The sequence below is a fragment of the Myotis brandtii genome, unplaced genomic scaffold (genome assembly GCF_000412655.1).
Source record: "Myotis brandtii unplaced genomic scaffold, ASM41265v1 scaffold112, whole genome shotgun sequence".
Classification (NCBI taxonomy): domain Eukaryota; kingdom Metazoa; phylum Chordata; class Mammalia; order Chiroptera; family Vespertilionidae; genus Myotis; species Myotis brandtii.
In genome coordinates this window covers 290,906-301,897 of record NW_005353838.1, presented here as the reverse complement: position 1 = coordinate 301,897, position 10,992 = coordinate 290,906, and the positions used below count along the sequence as shown (strand labels likewise).

At 34.8% G+C, this 10,992-nt stretch overlaps 1 protein-coding gene across 4 annotated transcripts in view; it reads right to left on the bottom strand.

The window, feature by feature from the left end:
- Positions 1–10,992, bottom strand: part of CSRNP3 (cysteine-serine-rich nuclear protein 3) — a 195,230-nt gene that overhangs the window by 80,280 nt on the left and 103,958 nt on the right. The window contains exon 1 of one of the 4 annotated variants that reach the window (XM_014545388.1): positions 2,844–2,861. The exons of 2 other annotated variants lie outside the window; for them this stretch is intronic. The gene's annotated coding sequence lies outside the window, so the exon portion shown is untranslated. Of the gene's footprint in view, positions 1–1,574; positions 1,652–2,843; positions 2,862–10,992 lie in introns of those variants that run through there. One more of the 4 variants, XM_014545384.1, reaches the window with a different exon arrangement.

Here is a 10,992-nt window from a genome sequence, read left to right as displayed (position 1 = left end):
TTACAAATATGTTATTTAAAATAGAGGACAGGATATTGCAATCAACATAAGAAAAAAACAATTTATTTGAAATATATCCCCTTTAGCTGCAGTCATTATTGAAAGTTTCAAAAGAGAAAGTTTAGAAAAAATTGGCAGTTTTTGCATTTTTAAAAACCACACAGAACATGAATTCCTTTTCCTAAATTAATCTCAGGATCCTGGATAAATGTCATAATGTCCCCATAGAGTGACAAAGGGTGAGAATCTGGACCTGCATGACTACAGCAAAGTGATTTCATAGACAGTTGGAATAATTGCCCTTCACTGTTTCATTGGTCAACCCCCTGTTTTGATCCACCATCCACACCCCCTTCCTAATTTAAAATAAAAGATATCGTTGCCAAACTACCGAGTCTTAATCATTATAATAAATTAACACTCTTCAGTGCAAAGAAAGTAATTAAGTTTATCTAAACATGTGCTAGCTCTTTGTATGTAAGCTTCATAAAATTCATTTTAAAATGTCTTATGCAAATATAAAAGCATCAAACAGTAATTTCATGACTAAACATTATTTTGCCTCTTTATTTTTCCAAAATATTTTCATACACATACAACCTGTGATGTAGACAGATGCTGACTTGGTGCAATACTTCCCATCAACATTGTAACTGCTGAATTGATATATTTTAAAATTTTAATGATATGGATAAACATGTTTTAATCATGCTTTAAATTTATTGAAAATATGTTTTAGAAATAAAAAAGCAATATCAACAACAAAAGTGAGTACACATTTGTTTGGCACAGGTCAGATCCTACCATGATGTAATCACACATTTTACAAAAGTGGGATATTTAGTGCATAAAAAAAAAAAAGACTTGTCCTGCCTGTAACATTTATGGGGATCACTTTACTATCCGAGTTAACTAAAAGAAAATGTCATGGGAAGTTAAACATGTTGAATTCAAAATAGTATAGTCTAAAAAGCCCCCTCCCCAAAATAATAACAATTTGGAAAATTAGAGAGGCACTTAAAAGATGCAACACCAAAATAAGAAATTATTTCTCTGATAAGGTGTTTATGTAGAATAAAATGTAGAATAAAGACTCTCAAAACTGACACCCTCTCTTAAAATGAAATGAAAATATAACTTATTAAAACTGTCACGATGTTGTCTGGGATAAGAACAAAAGAGCTCAGTTATTTAATTCCAGATACCTCACAAGAACAGGAGGCTAGGAACCCAGTTCTTCCTGAAAATACATTTCTTACAAGTGTGAAAATCCTCTAAAGTTGTAAGTCCTAGATGTTTCAACCCAGGTATCGCTCTGCAATCAAAAACTTTCCCCCCAAATGTAATTATTTAACGCCCAAATCCAATCTTTTCTCCCATGAAATTATTCCATTTGAACAAAACACCCCTGTTTCAAATCCAGAAAACATCAAGATCTAAAGAATAAACTAGTTAAGGGAACCCTTCGAGGGAGAAGGCACTGCTAATCTCCGCAATGAATGAAAATAGCCAATCCTCATGCAGTGTCTTCCATAGAAATAAAATCAGGCGCATCAGGAAATCTGCCACCGTACCTGCGTGCACTTTAAACGACTACGGCACACGCTGTAAAATCTTCGCTCTGAGAAATAAAGCACACTTCATTTAACTGCTGCAAAACACTGCTGCAGAGCAGCCCAGTGCATTTTTTTTTCCTTTCAGGCGACCGATCCAGCTCTCCACCAGCCCTGTGACCTTTGAACTCCCTCTCCCCCCTCCTCTGCTTCTGCAGTCAAAGCCTCCGAGCTGGCTCATTTGCATAAGGCTCGGGCAGTCCTCCAGCGGCTGAAACGGAATGCTGGGTAAGGGCTGGGAGCTGCAGCTCTGCCAGAATACCTGAATCACCGGCGCTGCAGCGGGCGAGGGGCTGGCAAACATTGTAACTGCTGAATTGATATATTTTAAAATTTTAATGATATGGATAAACATGTTTTAATCATGCTTTAAATTTATTTAAAATATGTTTTAGAAATAAAAAAGCAATATCAACAACAAAAGTGAGTACACATTTGTTTGGCACAGGTCAGATCCTGCCATGATGTAATCACACATTTTACAAAAGTGGGATATTTAGTGCATAAAAAAAAAAAAGACTTGTCCTGCCTGTAACATTTATGGGGATCACTTTACTATCTGAGTTAACTAAAAGAAAATGTCATGGGAAGTTAAACATGTTGAATTCAAAATAGTATAGTCTAAAAAGCCCCCTCCCCAAAATAATAACAATTTGGAAAATTAGAGAGGCACTTAAAAGATGCAACACCAAAATAAGAAATTATTTCTCTGATAAGGCATTTATGTAGAATAAAATGTAGAATAAAGACTCTCAAAACTGACACCCTCTCTTAAAATGAAATGAAAATATAACTTATTAAAACTGTCACGATGTTGTCTGGGATAAGAACAAAAGAGCTCAGTTATTTAATTCCAGATACCTCACAAGAACAGGAGGCTAGGAACCCAGTTCTTCCTGAAAATACATTTCTTACAAGTGTGAAAATCCTCTAAAGTTGTAAGTCCTAGATGTTTCAACCCAGGTATCGCTCTGCAATCAAAAACTTTCCCCCCAAATGTAATTATTTAACGCCCAAGCCCAATCTTTTCTCCCATGAAATTATTCCATTTGAACAAAACACCCCTGTTTCAAATCCAGAAAACATCAAGATCTAAAGAATAAACTAGTTAAGGGAACCCTTCGAGGGAGAAGGCACTGCTAATCTCCGCAATGAATGAAAATAGCCAATCCTCATGCAGTGTCTTCCATAGAAATAAAATCAGGCGCATCAGGAAATCTGCCACCGTACCTGCGTGCACTTTAAACGACTACGGCACACGCTGTAAAATCTTCGCTCTGAGAAATAAAGCACACTTCATTTAACTGCTGCAAAACACTGCTGCAGAGCAGCCCAGTGCATTTTTTTTTCCTTTCAGGCGACCGATCCAGCTCTCCACCAGCCCTGTGACCTTTGAACTCCCTCTCCCCCCTCCTCTGCTTCTGCAGTCAAAGCCTCCGAGCTGGCTCATTTGCATAAGGCTCGGGCAGTCCTCCAGCGGCTGAAACGGAATGCTGGGTAAGGGCTGGGAGCTGCAGCTCTGCCAGAATACCTGAATCACCGGCGGGAGGGCTGCAGTGGGCTAGGGGCAGTGGGTACGGACTTCCCCGGGGCTGGCAGCATCACAGCCCCCCAGGTCTATTAATGGATAAGTGTGTGTGTTTTTTTGACTCTGTTTTAGAGTCCTGCTTTTCCCTGCTCCCCACCAAAAGAAGGTGTCACATCAACTATGGTAACTAAGGAAACCCACATAAGTCAAATACTTCATTGCAATACATGTGGAAGGCCAATTTAAATTTTTCATTGACTTCCCTTGTTTTTGAAACATAGCTGATTTTTCCCCCCACTGGAATACATAGCATTGCACGCATAATCAAGAGACATTGGGTATTTCTTTTGGTTGTGGGTTTAAACAGCATTTTGCAGGCATACATTTATTTTAGTCATTATACAAATACATCATGTCACCAGAATAATTCCATAAAATATTAAATGTGCCCCAGTGTCTTGAAGACAATCATCCTAAATGGTGTCCAAGAAATTAATTATAAAGGATTTAGATCCCGGGCTGTCTTTAAAATAATACAGCAGTGAAAACGTAGAGCAAAGTTAAACTATGTATTTCAATCTAAAGGTTCATGTAGCAGTAATGCTTGTCTTTGGCAAAGATGTTCAGTGTTGTGCTATTATTTGTTAGAGTTATTTCTTCCCCTGTCTTCCTACACACAGCAATCTCTCTATTTAAAACACAAACTTCTCTATTGCTCATAAACCTAGGAAGTGATTATTTTCTAGATACAGAAGGTCATGTGTGTACATATTTTTATAAATACTCATGAAGGCACATCTTTTTTAAATGGTGAGCCAATAGAATTATGCATCATTACATAATTAATCTATTCTTTTTACAATTAAGCTAATTTGTTTTTTCCATTAGTGAGTGAATAATATCTATGAAATAAAAGGTTTTATGCAATAAGATTTCCCATTTGTCAAAGGAAATATAACATGAAAAATAAAAGGCACACAAGAGAATAATATAGATATATAATATATTGCTATATTTGAATATAAAATACATTGTTCTGATAGATAGCATTACTAACATTTCAAAATTCTTATTTAAAACATTTTTATCGAAATAATTAAATATTCCAAACCTTCCTCTTGCAGTATGCCGAAAGACATTAATGAATTCTGAATGATATTTCATCCAATTAATAAGACGTGTAAAGTATTTCAATATAATATTTTTAATACTGGAAAAATAAATTTAAGCTTTTTATTTGAGCTATTTATTAGTAGTACTCTGCTTTATATTATTCCTGCATATATAAGAGATTAGAAATTATTGGAGGAATTTTTCTCTTACCCATAAATTTTTAAAAAGGATAAATAACTTTTCAGTTTACTATAATCATATAAGCATTTCTCTATCCCATCTGACTATATCAACAATTTAATCACATTGGGTCAATTCAAGTGCATCCTTCATATGACACACTGCAAATATCTTGCAAAGTTTTTGTTTAAGTCAAAGCACACATCAGCCCATTCTAATTTAAATCCAATCAAACACAAGGAAGTGCTGGAGTAATTTAGAAAATCACTGACCTGTTCAAATAGCTGTAGTCTTAGTCCTTGCAGTCTTTATTCATTAGAATCCCAAAGAAATTGATTATCATTTTATAATATGTGTCAGCATCACCAAAGGCACTGTTCTTCCTGGTTCAGCGGAATCTTCTTAAATTTGCCAGCCCTGTGTTTTATTGCTGGTACCGTATGCTTTATTGTTCAGCGACAAGAGCTTCACTCTGCACAAAGACTCATTACCTACTGCTAGCTGCACGGCATCAGCCTCACTGAGGCTGCCTATATGTGATCACATGGGAGTTTTGTCTGAGAAAGCCAGGCATGCCACTGACTTCACTGTGTCTATGGATATTTTTATCAGCTGAGGTCTGCTAGGAGGAAGGAATAACAGACGATGAAGCTGCTCTAAGTCATTAATGCAACACAACTTATGGAAATCCCTTTACAAGATTTTTTTCATGATAGAAAACCTTTGAGCCAGCATTCAAAAGAAGTTAACCAGATTTTATTTTAATAAGAGGCTGAATAATTATTTAAGGAAGGGGAACTAGCAAAAAGCTGTTTCCTATCTTCTGCTTTCTGAAAGTACTTTTGTACAAATGTTATTAAAGAGCCTTGCTCAACTGAATGATTTGACAGTATGTTTTAACCGTTAGATTGCTGGTGTTTCTTTTCCTTGGCAGAGGTTATTTTCAAAAGGATAAGTGTCCATTTCCCTCAAAATCTCCTCTATGAAAATCTCAGTCACTAATAGATACTATATATGAATAAAAATAGAGATCTTCTAATTACTTTTGACAAAGTAGATGAGAGGGTGAATCTCTTTTATTGATGTATATAAATGAGGCAGATGATTAATTTATCTTCTCAAAAGATGACACATCCTTAGAACAGCTGACTTAAAAGAACAATGAAGATTTCAATTTAAAGATCTAAAGAACATGTGGTTCATATTAATTCTTAAAATCCCAGTAACTTATTTTAGACAGCTTACCTCAGTAAAGCATATGGCTTACCTTATCTGATTTCAATGTTAACAAGTAGTTTCAGAGCTGACTACTCAACGTATACAGGAATTTTATGCTGTGTAGATATTAAATTAATATATAGATACACACAAACATGTATGTGTATAATCAGACTACCTTTCTAAAATACTTTAAAAAATAAACACCTAAAATTATTTCTCAAAATTTGAAAAAGGATTGTGGTTTTCCAAATTAAAAATAAAATTAGCTATTGGAATTTAGTTTTAAAAATATTTCTTACACTTTTAATAATTTATCTAAATTGAATTGGTAATTGAAAGCTTGTTGCTTGTTAATCCCAATGGAAATCTTATGACAAATAATGCAAAATGCAACAAAGAACACACAAAGAAAAGTCAGAAGCACCATAAATGAAGATCAAAAAACAAATATTCTGTATAGTTAGATATACAGTACATTTTAATAGTGGTTATAAATAATTCAATAATTTCAAAAATAGCAAATTTATATACCTGCATTAGACTTCCAATAACAAATTATTTTTGGAAATATTTATAACAATTGAAGATTTTAAAAATAATTTTAAGCCAGAATAGGCAAGAATGGCTAAAAAGTCCAGTCTCTAAATACAATGATTTAATATCATTCTTTACAACATTTTTTGCAGGGTTAGATATTGATTTAGAATGTTTCATAACTTAAGTAAATGCTTTTTGGTGGTTTGTTCTTAACACTGAAACATATTCAGATATGTTTTAAATGCCACAATGTTAATGTATTTGTTCCCAAATGTCCATGTTCATTTTTCCCTCTGCATCAAAAGCTACGCCAAAGCTACAAAACCTTGGGGCATTGAAACACAAAAGACCAGACTGTTTCTGACTTACTGTGCACCTTTGGGTTTTTAAAGATATGTACATTCTAGCTAATATCTTTGATGATGTCATCATGTTAATGTACAAGGAAATAAACAAAAGGCAGCCATTTTTTCTCTTACTGCATCACTTCAAAAACAATGAAATAAAATGGTTGCCAAATGGAAGAAAAGAATCAGCAGAAAACTAAGTTACTTCCAAATTCTAGGGAGAAGGAGGGGCCAGGAGTATAAAATTAGAAATAAAAACCACATATATTTGGAGTTTGTATGAATGCATGTAAAGAAATAATTTACAATGAGAAAAGACTATAAATACAAAGAATATAGAAATAGCTAGCAATTAAAACAAATTTTCAGTAAAATAGTGAGTCTACATTGAAAAGACTATAGACTACAAATTTAATGTAGTAAATGTAAGAGCCTATTAAGTTCATTAATGTTGAAAAAGGTATTTAAAGGCGGACAAGAGAACTAGAGAAATTAGGAAGAGACAGAATGATCATGAAATAGTAATAATCTTCCCAGGTCTACTGTTGTTTAAATGACCTTGGTGAGTTATTCTAGCATCTTATGCCTTAGTTTTCAAGTCAGCAAAACTGGAACAGAAAAGTCTTTGGAAAGCATGTCATAGAAATATATAGCACTATATATATATTTTTAATTTCAGTTCTCTAAATTGGCTTTAACCAAGCATTGCCAGTAATATTAGTAAAATGAGAAGAAATTATGTAAATCCTAATGATTGTTTAAAATAATTTTAAGTGCATTATCCTAATAGCAGAGACAAACTGATATAATAATTAGGACTTCTGGAAACAAGAATTGATTTTTTTCCTAATACATACAGAAAAAAATTAGAAATAAACTTAGTAATTTAAGACATATCTCATGAAATTGCTTCAGGATTAAAACAAATTACAAAATATAGCCATCCTTCCAAGAGAATTGCAGCAGAGTTTCTGATTCTAACATTACACATTGAACAACGGTGCCTGTGCTTATATAACAGTTTCATCAGCCAAGAGTTCTTTAAATTTGAAATTAACAGAGAAACACAAGATCACAGCTTAAAAAGCAAATTTCAGCCAAGATTAAAAGGCTATTTTAATTTACTTTGTTATATTAAAAGTTGTGAATTGAACAAAAGATATTTTGATTCCTACTATTGATTCTATTAGCTTATTTTTCCTCTAATGACAAAGATCCATAATAGAATCATTTTGTTTGCTCCTCTTTTCTACAAAATAACAAACACTTGTCAGAATATAAAATGTTTGTTATTTAGCTCATGTAGTAATTTAGGCATAGATATGCTCAATAGATAATCCCTTGAACATTCTATTTCATGAAGGAAGACGAAGAAGATTTACTGATACCATGACCTGTGTTTCCTGGAACTATATTAATTGGCATATGTGCTAGTACCTCCTATTGGATTTACCCTTGATCAGGCTGGATTTTCTCTCTACATATCATTCTACCTTACAACATATTCATAGAAGTCAGTAAGTTGGCCATGACAGCCTCAAAATCTAGGACTAATTCAATTCAATAAATATTTACTGAGAAGTTGCCATGTACCAAGCTCCAAGACAGTTGCTAGGGATATAAAAATGAAATATATACTGTTTCCAAGAAGATTACAGTCTATCTAGCTAAAAAAAAAATTGCTGAGAATGTTATGAGAGGGCGGTAAAAGTAGGGACATGTTTTAAAAGTTTGAATATTTTATTGACTTAACATGCATTATATGTACAATTACAGTTTCTTTATTTTCAATATTGTCTCCTAAAATCAGGAAATTATTATAAAAATCATATACATATACCAAAATGTTAAATATATATATATCAGGATGGCTGCTAATTTTATGCTATCCTTCTCATGAAAAGGTTGAATCTAATTTCCCTCACCTTTATTTGAACCTAGACTTAATAATTTGCTTAACCAATTGAGGCTGTAGAAGTAATGTTCTAGAAATTCCAAGACTAGGTCCTAAGAAACTTTGTAGCTTCTACTTGAGCCGCTTGTAATGCTCTCTCCAGAAGCCTGGAGCTGCCACATCAGAGGATTATCTACTCTAAAACTACCATGGTGAAGCCACATATAGGCATTCCAGTCAACAGTCCCAACTGGGTCCAGTGTTATAGCCATTCCTGATGCCTAACATATTGGTAAAGCCATCTTGGACCCTCCAAACCTACCCATTCACCAGATGGACACCATGAAGTAATCCTGGCTGTCACTATGGGAAGAAGAATCGCTTAGTTGAGCTTTTCTCAAATTCTTGTCCTATAGAATGTATTACAGTAAAACGGTTGCTGTCTTAAGCCACTAGTTGTTGTGGTAGTTACTAAGCAACTGATAACTGGAAAATATTTACATGTGTATGACAGAGACAACACAATAAACCTAAAAGTACATGAAAGGACAGTCTTATATGCAGATTCGGTGAAATCCCTGAATATTATTTAATGAGTGCATTAAAAGAAAATACAACTTCGGAGGATGAAAAAGAGATGCAAAATAATGTAGGCAGTGTCCAAAGTAAAGAAAGATCATCTGAGAAAACTATTGCAGCAATGGAGTCTCTGAATGAATAGTTAAGAGTTTGCATAATTAGCTGGGAGAAAAGGGGATTCCCAATTGCAAAATGATACTTTGGGAAAAGCTCAGAATCAAGGGCACGAGCTTTACTAACTAATGAGAGAAACTGAGGAAATTTGGGTGACAGGAGATTTAGGCAAGGATTGGGTTGGTGAAGGAGAAACAAAGATGTGTGGTTCTCCTTGAAGTGCTCTGAAGCCTGAGGTGAGGAGATTTTTGCAACATATAAGACATTAGGAAGTCACCAAAGGATAAGAAAAGAGGAGTGGTCAAAGCGATGATTAAAGACAACCATGACAGCTGAGGAGCGACAAGACCCGTGGAGCCCTGAGGCAGCAGCAGAGTGTCTGATGAAGAGGAGATGGGAAGAAATAGGAGGGATTGAATTAAAGGCAGTGACAGGATTGAGGAGAAAGGAATCTGTCTTAAAGAAAGAAAGAATTTAAATGTGGTTTGATAAACAGGTCTGTGATCTGTTATAACCTTAAAAGTCAATGGTTCTGTGATTCACTTACCAATTATATATGACAAGTAGAGAGCATTAAACTAGTTTTATTAGACATTTTAGTAAGTTCACAGGTATTTTGATTTGTATTATCAACTTTCAAATATTGTGAAAAATTATTAACGTCAAATATTGTTGTGTTTGGGAGGCTGTGAAAGACTATAAACAGGAACTTCCTTAAATAAAGTACATAGAGGAGAGTATTTCTATTTCTTTCTGTTATCTTATTTCAGTAGGAAAAATGTAGGAGAAAGACAATTATGTCCTCGCTCTACAAAGATAAAAAACAACAACACAGATAACGCAAACACAATATGTACAAACACGATCTGCACACGGCTGTAAAGAAAGGAAAGTGACCCAGAAAGGAAAGTACCCAGATTTTCCCACCACCTTTCAGCCTCTTTATCACCACAAAGGCATTAGAAAACAGCATCGATCAAGAGAAAAGAGTAAATGAAGCAGGCCTCCCCTCTGCGAACACAAAGAATACATTTATTTCTTAGTGACCATGAAAGTTGATTTATAATGATTTCTTCTTATCCAAATTAGCTTTCTAACCTGGGATAAAAATATGGAGTCAAATAGCATATGCAAAAAACATGAACTGAGCAGGTAATAATAATAATAATAATAATAATATAGTAATTTAATAGGACCAGTGGCTTTTCCATGTGAATGAGAATATTGCACCATAATTGAAAGGCCTATGAGACACAAAGCACAAGAAAAAGAGTTTCCTATATTTTATTTCACCAGCCACAGTCTACAAATACTTGGTTAATATATTGAATCTACTTTGATTTGTATAACAGAGACATACAGAAACAGCCTAAGTTTATTCATTCATTCACTCATGCGTTTATTCATTTTACACTCACTGAGTACATGTGTTCAGAACTGCTTCAGTGTTCTTATAGGTTAAAGAGGTGAATAAGTCAGTCTGCAAGCTAAGTGGCTCCCCACCAAGAAGGAGAGACAGATATAAGAAGATCTATGCTTATCTCAGCACAATAGATTGAGATAAGAATATACAAGAACATAAAGACAGGAGTGAATAATCCTATATAATAAATGGCTAATATGCAAATCAACCAAACTGCTGAATGACCGGTTGCTATGATATGCACTGACCACCAGGTGGCAGGCGCTCAACCCAGGAGCTTCCCCCTGGTGGTCAGTGCATTCCAACAGGGGGAGCGCCGCTCAGCCAGAAGCCAGGCTCATGGCTGGCGAGCGCAGCAGTGGTGATGGGAGCCTCTCCTGCCTCCACAGCAGGAGCAGGCCTAAGCTGTCAGTCAGACATCCCCCAAGGGCTCCCGGACTGCG